Here is an 18,161-nt window from a genome sequence, read left to right as displayed (position 1 = left end):
CTTAAGAGTGATCTGAACTTTGAAGGATTGTGTCAGATTAAAGGATGAATTATTTTGGCGGATGCTCCTGTTGTCGGAATGTATTGGAATTCGGCCATCCGTGTTTATGAAACGAAAGAGGGTTTAATAGGAAAAGTAATTGCCTCCACCCACAGCATAAGGGTCTCCGTCTCCGACATACGATTTGTCAAGCTAAAAGGTTCCGCACACACACACACATGTAATTCGTTAACCGCAGTCAGCCAACGTGACGCCGCCATCAAGCTTTTGCTTTTTGCTAAACCAACATTTTTTACCACAGACATGTTTTGATGTACTCGCTGCCTTTGTTTTTTAATGTCACAGATTTATGAGTTAGTTCAGAGAGAGAAAATGCCTGGATGTGCAAATGAGATTTCAACCACGATTTCGTTGTTTTACTCGTATCACCTTGCCATGCCGTAATTTCGAATACACGAATCTAGTCTACGTAAACAATTTAGATTTTATGAAGTCATTCATATTCCCTTCAATCTAAAATTTAGCTCTAATATAACAGTCTACATAAAATAGAATATTACCTAGGAATATTGCGATATATTGCGAACTCCATATTGCTAATATACAGAGCCTTCATAAATGTTTACAAGCCACCTAACCGCTGAGTTTAAGCAACCCAATTGGTGCTGGTAACGAAAATTTCCCAAATCTTGGCGTCAGCAATGTAAATAATTCGTCTATAATGAACAAACCGTTACGTCTACGCTTGAGATAATGCGATTGCTGATTGGTCAATAGAATCTCGTGAAAAATTGCGCCAGTCACAGCAGATGAAACAGAATATTGGGTTTTAATGTAACATTGATCTTATTGTTTTAATTTTACTAAAATTTAATTGCCGACATGAAGGAAATAAAATTACTGTCCCAAACGAAATTACTGGTCACGTGGCTTGTAATCATTTCTGAAGACTCTGTATAAAAGCTATTGACATCCCTAAAGAAGATCAACTTAATTTTTTCAATTTCTTTATTATGCAAATATTATTGTTCCTTTGTAAACGTCTTGTATATTAAGGAAAAATGGATAAAGGAACATCACGAAGGATATTTGGCATCCTACAGAATTTTGGAAGGATGCAGGACAATTAATGAAAAATTTGCTCAAACGTCCACCGAAATTCTCCAGTTTGTAGATAGATGATCCTAAGATCAAAGAGGGAGGTTTCTCAAGACAAGATAGTTAACTAATTATTAAACAGAGCACGAGCAAATCGCAGGCTTTGGATTTTATTGTGAGATGAAACTCACGTCTTCAAGGATATAGGTTGGCCTAGTTAATTATTATTATTATTCATTGCACATCGTTGGTAATACATCATCGCATAGACTTTTCATCAGATTTCCCTCTTATTATGCACTACAGCTTGAAATAAATTATTTTTTTCGCATTTTCTAAAAAAACATATTTTTTCAAAACAATTTTAGATGTGCCTGCTTATTCCGTAAATGCTCTGATTTTATTACCCTCAATGACATTGTTAAACAAATTTGGAAGTTACTCATAATTCCATTACTCTACAAATTCTACAAATAATCTATACAATGTGTCTTAGAATGAATGGAACACATACTAAGAGCAAATTTATGGAAATATGACTTAACCAAACTGGCTTTGGTCCAAAAGTTATATTTTGAAGCTATACCTACTCACTAAAGTAACAATTCCCATTTCCTAATTTTGCCATAATCAACAATATAGTGCCTCAAATGTAATAAAGAATAACACGTCTAATCAAGCTTTAACTTTGTTAGATATTTATGCTATGTGTTTTCTGACAAAAAGTATATAATTACTATTCAAATAACACGCCACACACAAAACAAAAGTTGTCTGTACTTTTCACAGGAACTTCCTAACCTCAAAAAACGTCAAAATTTGAAAAAATGTATTTTTTTCTATATTTAAATATTTATTTATATGGTTAAGACATCACTGAACGTGAATCCGTGGTCAGAATTGATGGTTCTTTTTCTAACGCCAAAAAAACCGGTTCAATTATGATCAGATATCATGAATTTTCAAAAACTAACAGATTCGCGCCAAATTCGGTATACGGAGGTTTTCGGGGTCGCTGATCACGGATCCGAGGTCAATTTTGCAAAATTTAAGATGGCGGATCCAAGATGGCTGGCCAAATTTTCAGAAAATAACAAATTCGAACTTTTCGATTTGCATTTTTCATCCAAGGTTAGCTTATGTAGGTGATGTTATTATATTAAAAATCAAGAGTAACTTCAGTCTATTCCTCCCATTAGCTTATCGGTAATTCAAACAGATTTTTTTTATACAAAAGAAAATCTTTGTGAGTGTTATTTAATTTTAATCGTGTTTTCCAGTTATACAGAAGTATGTACAGTGAGTTAAATTAAGTGGGATTTCAAGGTACTTCTGAAATTACTAAATTTAGAAAAAATTGATGACACATTCTCGATATTAATCGAATTAGTATCTTTATCTTCCTTTTAAAGTATAATTTGATACAAAATTGAAGAAAAAATAAAGTATAACCAAAAGCTGTTAAAGGCAATATTGATACAATGGAAATGATATTTATACATAACTATATTTAGATACAAGGAGGCAGTGAGTGGCAACAACTGATATATTGTGTAAATATAACATTTTATATCGCATGAAATACAGACAACTTTTTTTGTGTGTGGCTGTGTAATCTTAGAGTTAAGGAGGTACATACTACAAATTTAGATATACATTTCGGTCAATCTCAATATTATTGATGTAATTTGATTGCAAATTTGATTACAATTCGGCAAACCAATTCCGCTTCAAATATCTAAAAAAATAAAGTTGGGCTATACTGTAGTAAACACGTTGCGGTTAGACAAAATGGAGCGCTAACAACAAATTATTGTGTGAAGAGTGAAAATTCATTACAAGTACGGAGAGTGTGTAGCTTAGACTATGCATGGAATTCTCAGAAGAAGGAACGCCCTGCAAGAAACAACTGTGACAAAATTTGTTGCCAAATTTGAATATACAGGTTCGGTTGCAGACAATAAAAATACAAGCCATCCTCGTACTGACTGTTTAGCCGAAAATATCGCTACGGTGAGTGATAGTGTGGCGGAAATTTGAGTGGGTCTGTGAGTGAACAAACAAATCTGTCGAATTTGGGGCAGAGACAATCCTCGAGTCATTCAAGAACGACCATTGTGTACCCAAAGAATGGCAGTGTGTATGGTGTGTATGAATTTTATGCTAGCGGAGTGATTGTTTTTTTTTAAATAAGCCTGGAAACACAGTGACTGTCAATGGAGAACGATATCAAGAGATGCTCTTGGATTTTTTGTGGCTTCATTTTGATTGTTGGATTGCATCTGGTGCCAACAGGATGGTGCCACCTGTCACACGGCACGTGAAACTATCCACTTATTACAGCAGAAATTTAATGGACGACTCAACTCACGTAACAGTGAAGTGCCACCAAGATCATGCGATCTTACTCCTTGCGACTTTTTCCTGTGGAGATTCGTAAACCATTCCTGAATTAAAGTAGAAATTCGGAAAATTATGAATGAAATTCAACCGCAGCTATGCAAAAGCGTGATATAGAATTTTCTTAAAAGAAGTTGAGTATGCCAAATGAGTCGCCGAGTATATCTGTCTGATATCTTCTTTCATATTGAATGAATGGCAATCGCCCTTTAAAAACATGCAAAAACGTTTCCAACTTTTTAATTAATAAAATCTTTTTTCCTCATACGAAATCCTGCCATTTCTTTTAAGACACACTTTACTTAAACTTTTTTTATTATCTGAAACCCACTGACTATCAATTTTAAAGGAAACTAGTTTAAATTCTACAGCAAATTCAATGTAAGATTTGTCAGTCTCAGTCTAACATTTTAACCGAGTTTCTAAGGGAAGTTTAGTTAAATCGTAGTACTTTGATATTCAAAAATCATAACTGATCCTTTTCAATAATTCTGGAACATTGTAGGTATGTTTTTTTTTTAAATTGAAATAAGCAACTTTAAAAGCGTACAACCCTTGTTAACTCACTATCAGGATTAGGCATAAAAAATACTTGAGAGAAGGTACTCTTTTGACTAAATTGATGACGATATGAATAAAGAAACAGTTGCGTAACTCGCAAGCAAAAAATTGTAATCTTATAAAAAATCAAAAATTAATATTTAGACATGTGGCAATTTGGGACAAGATATATAGTTGAAAATATTCTAACAGTACAGAGAAAATACATACATATTTATATTAGGACACGTATTCCTGTTTACGAATTTTTTACTTAAGGTATGCATAAGTTACTACAAACAAGTGGCTGTTATTTTTTATACATGTGATGAATTCCAAGAACGGAGAATATCTAGATCTCGTTAAGATTTAAGGCCGGTTTATGAAACGCTATACTTTGGCCTTTGACACGGCCGCATTAAACAAGTTGAATGTTAAATTGTCTGTCACAACATCTACACCTAGTTGGGTACGCAACCATTACCGTTTACTTCAAACATGTGGTACCGACAAAACTTGTATTTTATCTTTTTTCGCCAAGACATTTGGAAATCGTAGAAAAAAATACTATTTACGTACGTATATTCCAATTTTTGTTGACAGTTGAGACGTATCATTGCAAATTGTTTTAAAAACATAAAATTTCAAAAAACTACAAGGGGACCTTTAACTCGAAAACCGAACGAACAACGTCACAGAGAATAAAATATGAGTCCGCGTTCTGCATTATTTAAAAATGAAGTTGGCCATGCTTGACAACTGGAACATAAATTATTTCACATAGTGAATTGTTATTCCGTTGCATTATGTTGTGGTGGAATTATTTTATTTTTGCATAAATTTGATAACTTTGATACTTGAACATTTAAACATTGTGCAAGGTGTTTATTTATTTTATTGTTTAATTTAATGTCACTTGATTTTGAGCAAACCCAACTGTAGGTAGATAAATAATATTACCATATTACATATTTTTTTTTTATTTTATGTAATTTGAAAATTGCAATTATAAATTCAATTAAAAAAATGTTTACACATATATCAGTAGTTGCCACTCTCTGCCTCCTTGTACCTAAATATAGTTATGCGGCATAAATACCATTTCCATTGTATCAATTTTGCCTTAACAGCTTTTGGTTAGACTTTTTTTTTTCTTCAATTTTGTATCAAATTATACTTTAAAAAGAAGATAAAGATTGGTCAACTAATTCGATTAATATCCAGAATGTGTCATCAATTTTTTCTAAATTTAGTAGTTTCAGTAGTACCTTGAAATCCCACTTAATTTAACTCACTGTACATACTTCTGTATAATTGGAAAACACGATTAAAATTAAATACACTATCACAAACATTTTCTTTTGTATAAAAAAATCTGTTTGAATTACCGATAAGCTAATGAGAGTAACAGACTGAAGTTACTTTTGATTTTTAATATAATAACAACCTATATAAGCTAACCTTGGGTGACAAATGCAAAAGGCATAGCTAGAAAATATAAGTGCACAATCTTGTTAATGCATCAACATGATTATGCATATTACTTCAGCAAATTATAAGCAGTTCTTTTATATACGTTTAAAACTTATTATAGAGAGAGGATAGTTAAATCAACTAACTAGTCAGTGAAGCTTTCGGTTTAGAATCAACGAATCAAGTTTCGGGGTACCTATAGATCCAGCCACCTGTCGAGATCTTATCTGCTACATTGGAAGAAGTCTTTGTTAAAGTAGACCAAATTATACATAGAAACACAAAGGGACCGTTAAAATAGGAATACTTTTAATAGTACCTATACAGGGTCGGAAAGTCCCCATGGTTCATCGGCCGTTACGTGAGTGCGATAAAGTCATAGAAATCCGTGCGATAGAGAAAGATGGCTATAATGAAGGCGTCTAATAGTCACCGCCCATTTCGCCCTTCCACAAATAAGAAGTGGATCTTATTTGTGGAAGGGCGAAATGGGCGGTGACTATTAGACGCTTTCATTATAGCCATCTTCTCTATCGCACGGATTTCTATGACTTTCTTTATCGCTCTCACGTAACGGCCGATGAACCATGGGGACTTTCCGACCCTGTATTAGAGTAACATTTAAGGTAAGTAGTTGGAAAACTTCAGTTATCTATAAAAATTGACATTTTTTCAAAATGAAGAATTGCTTTTTAGATATGTACCTATTTCTCTTTTCTTTTCATAAAAAGAGAACAAAGTAGTTTAATGATTTTTGGGGGACATTTTATTTCCTAAAAATAGAGAAAAAAGTTATTTAGGTAATTGATAAATTTCGTACTTATCTTTGTTGAAAGTGAGATATTACAAGAAAAGCAGATAATTCATTTTAAGGTTTGCAGCGTTATTTAGTTATTTCATATTAAATAGTGTATGGACTTAATAGTTTCCAAAAAAAATATACAACTATTTTGAATTAACTTAGCACCTTTAAACTAAAGTACAATAACTAATAATAAAGATGTATATCTTTTTAAACAAATAAGTTTATTACTTCCAATTTTATTCAATTACAAATGTAGGTACCTACCTATATACAAAATATAAACTTGGAGAGGATTTTTTAATGATAAATAAAATGCATTAATAAGAGACATATTCAATAATCAATATCGGTTGAATAACGGTGATTAATAGCAGTTTGTTGTGAAAATTATCATTCAACAAATGTTTAACTAAAGCAAACTATTTTTGTATGTTCTTACTTTTAATTGCGTTATCTATTTGTGAAAGGACCGTGTATCTGTGGCATACATATGTATTAGTATGTTCTAATAATAGATATACATAAACATAGTAATATGCCCACCAATTCAATAACAATTAAATAATGGAGTAGCAGATGAAAACTGCGAATAAATTGCACATCTTTGTATACAATGATTTCCAAATAGGCACGAACCAGTAGAGGTAACGGTAAATGCAGTAGTCAGTATGGCAAATCAATAGGTATTAAAAAAAATATTTCAGTATTATTAGTATTAAAACAATTATTTTTAATAATTTTTAGAGTAATGAATCAGGAAAGTGAGTATTTTCGTGTAAAAATTTTGGGCTCCCTCGGTACTTACGAAAGACCAACCGATAATTATGTTCTAGGGTGTATTCTATTACTACAGATTTCATAACAAATATCCACTTTTTAAATCTAAAGAGGTTATTTATGAGTCTGGTCGAAAATACGTAAAAGGTATAAAGGATTCCTCCAGCGAAACGTAATTGGCTGAAATGTTTAAATGAGATTTGCATGTAAATAGTAACAGTGGCCCAGTAGGGGTACAACTTTTAATTTAATCAAAGAACTTGACACTCCAGGGTGTTTTTGGATGGAATGGTTATGCATAGGGATAAAAGCAAGGGTGAGAAGTATGAGGTGTAAATGTGTCGGTTTTCGCGGTGCAACTGCCTCCGCACAGGGCCAATTAATATTCACGACCCTAGCTCTCGCCTGTCTCTTGAATCTACTTGCTTTTCTGTACACAACAATCAATACTCAAAGACTGAAAATCAAGCTATGCTAATATTAGAACGGTTTACATTCACGTGGAATCTAGTACGTACGGCTTTTTTCATTCAGTGATATGCGTGGAAAATGAGTCAAAAGGATTGTCATATTTCAAACAAAGTTAAAATATGTTTTTCTTTTGGGAACGTTTAACGTACTTTGTTTAGCCGACATTGAAAACAGTATACCTAGCTAGTTAATCGTTTGAAAGCAGTAGCAGTAAATTCTTAAGAACGTATTGTAGTTGCTATAAACAGGATGGACGGATACAGGATGTTCTATTTTTAAAGTTACACTCGTCAACAAGGGATACAGTCCGTACAACATTTGTTGAGACAGAGTTCCAAGAAGACCCCTGTGTCACTTTCTTAGAATTAACTGCATTCGACAACCGAGGTAGAAAGACATTGGCGGAAAATTTCGAGGCATGTTCCTGCTGCGGTAAATTGTTACAGTAGTTACGATAACAGAACTTTATCGGCCTTTTATTTTCTATCTATTTCTATCTCGACCAATATTGTACGGACTGTACGACATATTTCACTAAATTAAGAACATCCTTTACGTTAACTTTAATAGTTTCTGAATTACAGTGTTTCGTCGGTTTTGACATAAAATATAATCTTCTATGACTTTGGAAACCCTGCATATACTTGAATAATATTTTGAAGGGATTCCGAGACTTATAATCAGAAACCTAATACAGTATAAAAAAATTCAGAGCCGACTTCGATTTTTAAATCTGATGATATATGATAAAATATATAATATGTGCAGGATAAATAGATAAAATACTGCCCTAATTTTTAAGCCATCTCGAAAAAAATCTACAACAACTTTAGTTAATAGCATTAATTTTATGCTAATTATACTTAAAATCTATAAAGGGTTAAAATAAACAATAATTCAACATTTATAATAAATCACAATGAAATCAATTTAAATTACTAGGGAGGTGACTAGAGTACTAAAATTGAAAATATTTTGGAAACGCTTAAGTTTAACAACATTTCACCGGTACATCTTTTTTGTTGAGAAATGACGATATGTAAATCTTTCGTCGAACAGTTGAAGGAGAAATGTTAGGTTATGATAAAGTTATTGTTTACTGCACCTGTGGCTCCCTCTAAGATTCACATTAACTTGATGGATACACTTATTATCATCTAAATTATCCTTACTTGTCAAAGTTCAAATCAGTATTTTTTAAATTCCCGTCGTTTTACTAATTTTTTATTAAATTAGTGACTGCTGCACATATCTGTCAGAAAATAATATACAGAGTAATATCATCAACACCGAATATAACGCCAAAACGTTGTAGAGTTATAGCTCATTAAATTTTTAGTCAAAACCGAGAGAACATCATGTAACTCAGAAACGAGTATTGTCAAAGAGTAAAGATGGGATGTTTTTAAGTCACTTTAACCCTGAGACGTCCTGTATAATATTATCCTGCACTTATCTATATAAATAAACACAAAATATCATTGTGGCCAATGCAGATGTTCAAAAAAAATTTACTATTAAAGTAATAAAGTTAAATATTTCTAATGAAGTTCATAAGGTCACATTTCCACGTTAACACATTCTTAAAAGGACTATTTTTTAGTAATATTCACCTTTAAAAGATCATTTAACCTTTACAATGCCCTTTTGTCTAATGTAAAATGAAACAAAAGATGAAGTTAATAAGATTACAATTTGATCAAAGTAAACGTTTAAATTAATACTAACAATAGGCCTGCATGCATTTCCAATGATTTAAGCATTACTATTTGCCTGAATTATTGATTAAAAAAACTTCAATTTACCTAAAATGGTTCTATTTCATCTTTAAGTCCTAAAAGGCAGATATCTGAAATTGTTTAAAAAATTATATTATTTCATTTTCTTAATAAGCAAACAATACATAAAGATTGAAATATGAATCTTGTTTATTATTTTTCCGTGGTAAAAAATAAGTATGGAAGACTTCAGAAATCAATATTTGTCTTATGGTAGTCATATCGGCTCCATCTATGGAAGAAGGGAGTTATTAAATAAATTGGAAATTTATGTGAGATTCTAACCATGGAATTCATTAAGTATCTGTTATTTCTCTGTATATTTTCATTATATTAGCAACATTAGTGAGAAGCTAATAGTTCGTTTATTATTAAATATAGGTATTATTAAAATTTTTATAAGTAAACAGAAAAAAATGAGGTGATGCTAGAATGTAGATTGAAGCAACAAAATATAATAAATTTTAATGTTTATTTGCTACACCTTAAAATTTTTCACAATTAAAATGATGTCAAATCATTTACTTCGAAATGTATAAGTTCATCACGGATGAACTAGTAGGCAACCTAAATTAACGAATGGTAAATTATTTAGCGATTCAATTAAGTTAAAATATTTCCAGTAATTTAAAAAACCTATCACGAAACTTCGAATACAAATACTAGTTTTAAAAATACCGCTCCAGTAGGTCGATACGTGCGCTCCTGTCGGTTAAAAGCCAAAGTTTTTTAGCTCGATGTGTATAAACTAAGGTCGGTAAAGTAGTTTACTTGTCAATGGTTTTAAACGGGCTTTCAATATCCTCAAACCGGAATTATCGTTTCCTCGAACCTGTTACTTCAGTACTTTGAAATAGATTTCTTTCTCGGCAAACGAAGAGCGGTTGAACTAGTAGACACCTACACAAATTCACACACAAATATTTTAAATATATTAAACAGTAACACAGGGACTACATAAATTTGAAACGTAAATCAATAAACTCATATTGAAGACACTATTTAAATGTAAGTTTGCTTTGAGAAACAGTTGTAATATTATATAAATATTATACAGGAATAATCAAGTAAGTGATTTGCTTTTCTGTAAACTACTTTACTGATTTCAACTGATGAATTAATATTTAAAACAATAATGCTATTTTATATATTTATTGCCGCTCTCAAGACAACTTACGAATATTTTGTAATTTTTATAGAACAGTTCTCGTTTTTTAGTGAGTTCGCTGGGCCAATAATATCAGATTTAATTATGGAGTGTTAAGCGTACGTATGAGGTTTTGATAAGGCAGTTGTGTTTTTTGTTGTGTGTATAAGGGCCATATTTCACAGTTTCTGCCGACACTTTTGTGTGTTGCGTTTAATCGGGATTGTGATCGAGTAAACGGAAGTACCGGGAGAAGTGCACCGAAATAGGATTTATCTGGTTCCGGTTGGGAGTTGGACGCAGATTGTTTTAGGTCGATTAAAATTCCAGGCGCGGAACGTAGTATCGGTGATCGCTCTTGCTTTGTCCTTTGCGCCCTTTTGTCGATTGCGGTGGTAACCCGGCGGCCGTTTGCATTTTCATGAAGTTACTACACAGGCTTTCTATCGATTGGTCCAACATTGATGAATTGTTTTCATCATGTGCGATTACGCTGCTCGATTTCAATTGCCTTTTCAATGGTCCCTTGATATGCAAAGCAGTAAATCACGGGACACTATCAACTAGTCTGATAGGTGCAATAGGGTGTCCATTCCGTGTCAGATTATTCAAACACATTGTTCTACCTTAATGCAACTATCTACATTTCTCCAGTCCCATCTCTGAATTAATTCAAGTGACAACCACCAGAGTCTCGAGGATCAGATCGGATTGCTCAGAATCACACCTGAGGATATTAAATATCTGTATACCTTACTTACTTTATACGGACTATAACTTTCAACTAACCATATCCTTTTTTTTAAGCTTTGTTCAGAATATTCTGAATTTATAAGAACTAAATAAATAAGATACATAATTCAATATAAGCTACCACCACTGCTTTGTAATAGTACGTCTAATGTATCTGCAGCATCTACATGATTATTACATTTGATTCAAAACACTCCTGTCGAATTTTAGCGCGTCATAATTTATATTTGTTTTTAATGACCTAAAATTTTTAAAAATATTTTAGTTAAATATTATAGCCTTGAAAGCACTTAAAAATGGTCTTAAAAGTCACTGATACTTTTTTCAGCATTCTTATGATGAAATTTCAAATTCCATACAACAATAATTGGAGCCCTAAAAATATAGGGCACGGAATTAAAATGCAGTATCAAATTTTTTATAAAAAAAAACACTAACAGGATTTCACAAAAAACATTCCGCAAAAATATCACAGTAGGCTACATAGTGGCACCATTACTATGGCACCTAGTTCTGTATATACATACATTAAGTCACACAAGTAGACCCTAAGGACGCGCATATTTGAATCCTAAATATAACTTCCTCATAAGATAAATTTTAGAAAAATTGTATTATCAATTTTTCACAATAGCCATCTAAAATAAACTTCCAAATATGTATCTGTTAATAATATTAATTAAAATTAAAAATTAAAGCACTTTTCTATTTTTTATTAATTAAATAATGGCTTGCCCATACCATCAAGACACCATAGATCAGATTATTTGTTGTTTTCAGTCAGAAAATCAAATATACCTACTACCAGATAGGTATCTTTCATTTAGGTCCAGATAATATTTTTTTGTTTTGATTTGATTTTCGCACTCTAAATTGAACTCTTAGCCAATCAATCTCAATATCTTGCAAAATAAAATTAACGTTGGAAATTTAGTCCACCCAATCGTAAAACAAATTCAAATCAAATTCACCCTGATGAAACTAAAATATATATTTAATATTTTATAATAATGCCATGAAACAATCAATTTATCTTTCAGTATTTATCCAATATTATTGGTCCATATACAGTGTTTGAATTTAATTTATAAAATGTTGAATTTGAAGCGAAAAACCTATATTTTGCACAACATTGTATGCAAAATAAACATATAGTACCTACGGCATTTGTCGAGATAGAATTGCAAGAAGACCCCTGCGTCACTTGGAATTAAAAGCATTCGACACCCGAGGTAGAAGACATTGGCGAAAAATTTCAAGGCATGCTCCTACCGCGGTAAATTGTTACAGTAGTTACGATAACAGAACTTTATTGACTTATTCTTGTCTTGGTATTATATCTCAACAAATATTGTACGGACTGTGGTACCTATTTGTAACTGTTTCAACAAAATTAAAAAACAAACAGCAGAAATCAACATTTACGTCTTCTTTGACATCAATATTTACTACGAACATATTAATTAAATTATAGAAGAAAATATTATTGTTTATCAACTAGTGATGTTTTTTCAGATAACAATATCCATATATGCAAAACAAACAACTTTCTAGTTATTGAATTAAATTAAGATGAAAATTACAGAATAATAATTAGATAAACATTTTTATTTATATAAAATTAATATTAATTATATATTTTTAATGGATCCTATGATTTATTATGGACCTAAACCATAATACGCTAAATTAGATATACGAGTTTATTTAAATTATTCCCTCTGTTTTTATTTTGGCTATTTTAAATTTTTGCATTGATTATTATTTTTTAATATCTCTTTTCTATTAGAAGATATACTTTCTCAAGCATGATATATTTGTTGTTAGGCAAAATTAAATTTATAATAATAACCCCTTAATTTTTTGAAGCAAGATGTTATTTATTTATAACTGCTTTTTTTCGGTGTGGCAGATATAGCCAATTGAATAGAAAAAAATAATAATAATTGCCACAAATAAATAAGTACGTACAATGTAAAGATAACGAATAGTAAGTAATGCGGAAGAAGGAACTCTCGCAAAATTATTTTTAATATATTAGGTACCTATTAATGCAGATATTAAAATGCTAACAGCTCACACTAGGTGTATATTTTTTTATTTATTAAAGAAAATAAAAACAAACAACGTCAAAAAAATTCAACAGTAACCTTATAAATACACCTAAATAGCTTCTGAGATTTATCTACATCAAACTTAGGAAATTTTTCTGGAGAAATGTAAGATCCTTTGTTTATAAGTAAGTCGTTTTTCCTAGAAAATAAAACATGTAGTTATTATCAAGCACTCCCAGAAATAAAGGCAACATACCAAAAATTATTTCGTGAAACTGGTTTGTTTTAATAATGTTTTGTGACTTTAATAGTCACATCTAATGTGGGGAGAAGAAAGAAATATGTATTAACGTCAGAGAAGCATACATTCCTAAAATTTAAATAATGACTGTTACAAGGTAAATTTTTATTACCACAACGTAAATAATACAATAGGGTCTTTCCCAGTTTTTTATATTTAAAATTTGGCTAACTATTTAACACGTAGGTATATGGTAATTTTTTTATTTTCAATCTTTGTTTTTGCAAAATAGAGGTAACATTACATTGTATTTTGATATGTGAAACGGTAAACAACGGTTAGATAATATTAATTTTACAATTAGTAAAATTTGTGGATATGTATATCGACATGTTCCCTTGGAACTTGGTAAAAAGCCATGTTAAGGGTGCCAGTGGCATATTCAGATTGTGAATTTAATAGTCACTAACGAATCTTGTCCAAATTTGACGAAATAAATTACTTGTATGACTTTTTAGAATTTCTAATGAAACGAAACCCGAAGCAATTTGAATAATAAATAAATATATTTTTATAAAGGTTTCTCTCTTAAATATGTCATTTGTATTATAATATTTGTATCACCAGTTGTTTAAAGAACTTAATAAAAATTAACTAATAACAGTTTAATTGACGAGGGCCCAGTATATTAAATAGCATAATTTCTCTACATAAAATATTTTCCTTTATCTAAATATGTGTGTCCTATTGATATACTTAATTAATGTTTCAATATAGATGCCGTATAGATGCTCCAGTTTGGGATTTCAAGACCTGTACGCAATGCTAAACAAACCGTTTATACGCTGATATTTATATGGTAGAAATAACGGTTCGGTATTTATCGACCGGCATCTTTTAAATAAACATAATTTATGTTAAACACTCTCCAAGTTTAAAAGAGCAATAAATATCCCGGCTTCCCCGACCTACCGCAAGAACCGATCGTCGTACCCTCTATTAGTAAGGCGATAAACTATTTAGCATCTCTATAAAGACATAACAAACCAAAGGTCAAGAAACCCCACAAATAACCAGTAGATGGCAGTAAAAGGCATTTTACATCGACAATCTTGGGAAGGGCAAGGGGGAGTTTAACACCCGGAGTGATTGAATGAAGGGTGGAGTTTAACCCCGAAGGGGGAACAGGAAAAATTCTAAACAATCATGGCTGCTATCCATCAACATGGCTTCTATTGAGGAAGAATGATGGCTTCTGAATACATTAAAGGCCAATTTTCATTAGTGAAACTTAACTCCCCTGATTTTTAGTACGAAATTTGTCGTTGTCGGCGATACATCTACCTTAATAACCTTTATTTATTTAGTTTCTTAATATCAGGTAAGTTAATTATATACACTATTTATTGCTCATTTATATTAAATAATAATTGTTTTAATATTTTACATATCTATTTAATTTCGAGTAGGTAGTTGTATATTTTATTAAAGTATTAAATCTACTTTGTTGAATTTTAGTTGTTTTTACTTGTACTGTTTTATTTCACATTTGAGATACCTACCTATGCCCGTGGAAATAAAAAAAATGAAAGTAAATATGTAGTAAACATAGTAAAATTTCTGTTTATATTTATTAAATTAATGATCCTAAAAAAACTACTCAAAATAGTTTTCCATTTCCTATTGAATTAATTGGTTATAGATATACCTAAATAAAATTAAATTAAATTAAGTTCCAAGTAATAATAGTTGTAATAAATATACAGGATGCTACTAAAATACTTGGCTAAACCTTGATTACTGATTCGATGAAACAAATTAAATAGTTAGTTAAACATAGGAATTAATAAGATATATTTATATTTTAGTGTGAAAGTAAGAAAAATTCGTCAAATAAAATCATGTAAATGATATTTAAATCTTATTTTTGCAAAAATTACTTCATGTCATAACACTTTTAGCAATAATTTCCGAATGCCTACATCTAAAATAAAAATTAAAATGATTTACCTAAATATTACTTAGGTACTAATGAGAAATAAGATGTACGCAAAAAAATGAAGTTGTAAGTGTCAAATGTGCTGATAGGTTTGTCTGAATTAATGTTAATTTGATTTTTTCCCTAACTAACGTTTGCTCTTTTCACTTAAAATTATATAGGTTATTAGCTGTTGTTTATTTTAAATGTACTCAATTAATTCAAATTAATTCTAAAACTTTTCCAAAAAAAATTCCAAAATGCAGAATCTTGAAAGAAAATTATTGCTAATCATAAAGTTGAGAAACAACCTTCCGTATGTAGTAATACGTTTAGTAACACTCAGTACACTGAAAATTTAATTGGTGTCGTTCGTTTTAGACGCAATAAACAAATATGTAAACTGTTTGTTATGAATCTTTTACAAACAAATTATGTATTTTTGTATCTGGACAAATAAAATAACAAGATATATCAATATTGTCGCGGAATACTTCTACCTATAGCTGCGTAGGAAGTAGTCTCTACGCTTAGAATTGTTATTTATAATGCTACGATGACATCATTTTATTAATGATATTCTTATATTATGACAACAGAAATTTACGATTTATAAATAATAAAACATACCTGTACCAATGGAAGGATATTACGTTACCTTTAATTTTGGGTATGTAAAATAGCATCTCGGAAGAATGAATTAAAGCAAAGCAAATAAACATGTGGGGGAAAGTAGCATAAACGTACCACTTTTCAATTTTATTTCTATAAATTCTCATATACTTAGCTACTTACTTCGGTTAAATTTAGTTAGATAAACAAAGTACCTTTCTTTTTTGAATTTCTACGCTTTTTAACGTTTTTCTGAAATTGTATTAACTAGAAATTAGAAATTAGTAGTTTCTTAAAACACTGGCATAATATAGGTACATTTTATTAATATCATTTATACCAGTGACTATACAGGGTGTTTCTTGGTCTGTAACTTCAGGGCATCATTTCGTATGGTATTTAAAAGAAAAAAGTTCCTATAAACATGTGGCCGGAAACGTTTGGATTTCGAGATACAGGGTGTTAAAAATATTTTAAATAAATTTGGAACAGTAATTGTTAGGTTTTTAAAATTTGACGGTTATTGTACGTTGGTAAAGAGCTGCATTTTTAGTATAAAGTAAATTTTTATCTGCCGCCAATGGCGTAATTAGACGTGAATCAGTCGACGTTTTCATCAAAAAATGTAGAACGCCAATGGATTTTTTTAAATTTTTATTATTTTCGGACTCGCCTAACATTTTACAATAAAAATGGTATCATGAATTTTTTGCCTATAACTAACATTCTTAGAAAGAAAAACCTATTCATTTAATTCTGCGACAACAAAAATAAAGTACCTATCTATGGTACCTATGCCTTTTTTTGTTGCCTTACTAAAAATACAACTCTTTACCAACGTGCGATAACTGATAAATTTTAAGAACCTAACACTGACTGTTCCTTTATTTGAAATATTAATACATTTTTTTTAATTTTCAACACCCTGTATCTCGGAATTTAAGTGTTTCCCGCCACATGTTTATAGGAATTTTTTTTCTTTAAATAGGTACCATAAGAAATTGTGTCCCGAAGTTATGGATCGTACTTACGAAACACCCTGTATATATTTTACCACCATCGACTTTGTGAAAACCTGAAATAAAGTAACTGTGATTCATTTTTTCTTCTACAATTGCGACACTTATCATGTTTTCGAGCTTGTATTTGCGGAAGAATGATTCAGAAGAAAGTAGTATCTACTAATACAAATGTATTGTCAAATATCATGTTTCTGTAGTATCTCTGTTTGATATTCATTTGTTCCTCAATTAGAATTTCGTAAACTAAAAGAAATTTTATAAGGGTTTAAGATATTTGTGTAAAACTATTTAAGTAATAGTCTCACTTTTCAGTTTGATCTTCTCCTCTACGGAAAATGGGAAATTATGAATAATGTCACCACCAAGTATAAAAACTTAGGAACTATGGCTAATCTACAATAAACTTATTATATAAATAAAATAAAAAATTGCATGGACAACTGTCTCATTGAATAAACCACCATAATATACCTAGATATATTTGCGCCATGCCTAGATCTAACTAGGCAGCTATATGATTTATGCTACTTATCCCCTAACAACTATGTTATTTAACTACTATACTCCCATAACAATTTTAACTATAAACATGTTATTTAGAAAAATTATTGTGTTATTATTCAGTAATTTTCTTATTAAACTAAAAGGTATCTAAAAATGAGTTTGTATTAATAATAATTACATATAGGTATATGATAATAATGTAGGTGCTATATTTATCTAGTTAAGTACATGTAAAAAATCTAAAACGTGCTTAGTTTCTAAATTACTTAATGCTGACAAGTTTGCTTATTTTTCCACATAAAACTATTACTATGGATTGCTTATGGATTTGTGACAAAATAATAGTTTCTCATAAAAGGCAAACATAAGTTAGCAAGTATTTATTAGAGGAAGTGTCATAATTATAAGAATAGATGTGTAATGTCTATTATATCATCATCATTATCATTACTATGGCTAATATTATTTTAAATATCTGTTTTAAAGATTGCAAGTATTAATTCGTAGC

The 18,161-nt window shown here is 30.5% G+C and overlaps 1 protein-coding gene across 6 annotated transcripts in view; it reads right to left on the bottom strand.

The window, feature by feature from the left end:
• Positions 1–18,161, bottom strand: part of LOC108903543 (homeotic protein antennapedia-like) — a 401,892-nt gene that overhangs the window by 29,824 nt on the left and 353,907 nt on the right. The window lies entirely within an intron of this gene.

The sequence above is a fragment of the Anoplophora glabripennis genome, unplaced genomic scaffold (genome assembly GCF_000390285.2).
Source record: "Anoplophora glabripennis isolate ALB-LARVAE unplaced genomic scaffold, Agla_2.0 scaffold25, whole genome shotgun sequence".
NCBI lineage: Eukaryota > Metazoa > Arthropoda > Insecta > Coleoptera > Cerambycidae > Anoplophora > Anoplophora glabripennis.
This window is presented reverse-complemented; position numbering and strand designations above follow the sequence as displayed.